Source organism: Carlito syrichta, unplaced genomic scaffold (genome assembly GCF_000164805.1).
Source record: "Carlito syrichta isolate Samal-C Ts95f unplaced genomic scaffold, Tarsius_syrichta-2.0.1 Scaffold289079, whole genome shotgun sequence".
In the NCBI taxonomy this organism is placed as follows: domain Eukaryota; kingdom Metazoa; phylum Chordata; class Mammalia; order Primates; family Tarsiidae; genus Carlito; species Carlito syrichta.
The window spans coordinates 542977-546074 of NW_007233175.1; positions in this window are offsets into that span (position 1 = coordinate 542977).

Here is a 3098-nt window from a genome sequence, read left to right on the forward strand (position 1 = left end):
TATCAATCCCTTCCAAGCACTCCCAATTTCATGTTTAAAACCCATCAATGGTTTCTCATTGCTATTGAGTTTACACCTAGAATTCTTAGACTTGGCCTTCAGGAACCCACATACTCTGACCCCTGCCTGTTGTTCCAGTGTCTGCTTGTTCCCTCTCCAGCTTTCTCCCTCACACCAACTTTCTTTCAAGTCTTCAAACATACCATGCTCCCTCTCACCACAATGCACTTGTCCCACTATCTGGAACACTCTTACCCCATTATTTTCTTCTCTAACTTTTTCTTAAATGTCACCTCCCCAGGAAGATTTCACTGACATGCACTCTCCACAACCACCAAGATTTTTTCATGAGACTATGTTTCTTTCCTTCACAGTGATCTCTGTTTCCATTTACATGTTTTTTCCCCAACTATTTTGTGAACATCTGTCTCCCACTGTAAGCTCTATGGTCCATGTCTGTTCTTTCTCACCATTATATTTTTCAGACCCTAGCATAGCACCTAGTGTATTATAGAGATTTTATAAATATTTCTGGAATAAATGAATGAATACAGTAACAAATCTCTGATTTTTAATAACAAATTATAGGTGGTGCATCTCAGAGGTGACTGTGAGACAACAAGGGTTGTCACATAAAAGTTGAGAATCACTGATTGAAAATAAAAGTTCCTCATCAAGAAGGTAATTCAGTAAAAGTGCCACTTAAATGATAAGAATATTCATAATAATAGCTAACATTTATAAAGTCTTGCCAGTTTGGTAAGTACTTTATATGCAATAGTTCAGTGAATTATTGGATCAATCCTCTGGAAAGAGGTACTATCATTATCTTCATTTGCCTAGTGAAGAAAACAAATGAGAAAGAAGTTAAATGATGACCAAAGACACAAAACTAGGACCATGATGCCTAAGCCAGACTCTCTTGGATGAGAGAGCCATGAGAATCAACACAGATTCACCTGTCCCATAACTGAAACTTCCACCCAACCATAAAAGTCACTGGAAAGGCTGATATGGACAGAGTTCAACTGGGTGTGACACCAGCCACAATGAGCTGGAAACAGACACATTTCAACAGCACCAGGATGGAGCCTTCCTCTGTCCGTGGTGCTGATGGCTCCACGGTCCTTAGGAAACATGGCCTAGTGAACCCTGACTGCTTCTGTTAGGAAGACTTGAGATCTCAGTAAAATATAGTGAGATATATTGCATTGTAAAGTACTTATCATAACTGGCATGCAGTAAGAACTCAATAAATGTCAGCTGTTATTATTATCATCATTATTAAAACGTTACTCTTACTGAATTGACTCCTTGATGAGAGACTTATTTTCTACAACAATGATTTTCAACTTCAATGCCAAAGTAGGTTGATGAATCACAATCATCTGTGAGGTGTGCCATATGTGATTTATTACTGTTAATAAAAACCAGAGGTTCATTAACGTGTTCATTCATTTATTCCAAAAATATTTATTAAGTCTCTACAATATGCTAGGTGGCTATGCTAGGCTCTGAAGATACAATGATGAGCACACAAAAAATGGGCCATGTGTTCATGGAACCTATAATCCAGTGGGAGACAGATGTTCACAAAATAATCACACTAATAAATGAAAAATTGGAAACAGATAAGTACTGTGAACGAATGGAATATGGTTCTGTGACAAAGCTTGTTTCACTTTGTCGCACAGGGATAAAGACATCCAGCATGATATGGGCCAAACATGAGCATTATAAGGAATCTCTTGTGAAGATGTAAGGTCACTAGGAACCGTGCATGGGAACGTGCATGAGGATGAGTCCACCGGGACCTAATTGACAAAATTCATTCATAGTAAAACACTGAAACAGGTGAGGACCATGTGATAAATCTCTCAGGGGTACATTAATAAGACCAGCATAGCAAGTTCCTACCCAGCCCACTTCCCATTACAGAGACTCCTCCATAGCCAGTATCTCTGCTAGTGAAAATAATGACTAAGCATTCCCAGAGGGAATGTTATTGCCAACCCATACCCTGAATTCCCTGTTCTCCTCAGAAGAGGCCACCCAGATCAGGTGGATTCATCTAAAACTCAATTTGCCTAAAGGTAATATATGTAAGTGAACATTTGCCTAAAGCAGTTTTATCTAAAACCAAATTTGACTAAAATCAATTTACCTTTCTACCACATGTGTATTCTTATAAATTTCACAAACATGAATTTTATGTTGGTAGAACTATTAGAGGAAAGTGCCATTAAGTAAACTGGCCGTTAGGTAAATTGATTTTAGAATAATTTATTTGGGGTAAACTTGAAGCACCTAAGTTCAATCTCCAGCATTTCAAAAAAGTAGATGAGATGGTTCTGGGTTGCTGGACTTCGTCTCACCATCAATAGGAAGCTAATATACCCAGAGTCCCTGCCACATTCCAAAACAAAAAAAACAAAAAACTGGTGGGCTTCAAAATTAATCAATTTACCCTATGTTGCAAAAATTCCTTTTATGTTCCCCACCTTCATCATTCCTGCTAAAGGCTGAAGAAACTTCCTAGCCACAATCATCATAAAATATCCTTTGTCCAATCCCTGATCAGCGCAGACCATCCAGGTATCTAGAAGGTAGAGCCACTCTGAACACAGTGTTTAAAAAAAAAAATTCCAGGCCAGGGGTGGTAGCTCAAGCCTGTAAGCCAAGCACTTTGGGAGGCCGAGGTGAGAAGATTGCCTGAGTCCAGTGGTTCGAGACCAACCTGGGCAACTTGGTAAGACCTCTTCTCTACAATAAATAAAAAAAATTAGCCAGGCATGGTGGCGTGCACCTGTAGTTCCAGCTACTTGGAAGGCTGAGGCAAAAGGATTGCCTGAGCCCAGCAGGTCGAGGCTGCAGTGGCCATGAGCATGCCCATGCTCTCCAGCCTGGGCAACAGAGTGAGATTCTTACTCAAAAAAAAAAAATCCTCAAACTTTAGGGTGCACATAAGTCATCCTGCTAAAATATGCAGGCTAGGATTCAGAAGGCCTGGGCTGGGGTCTAACAGAAAACATTTCTTTTGTGTGTGTGTGTGTGTTGGAGTCTCACTCTGTCACCCAGACTGGAGTGCAGTGGCCACT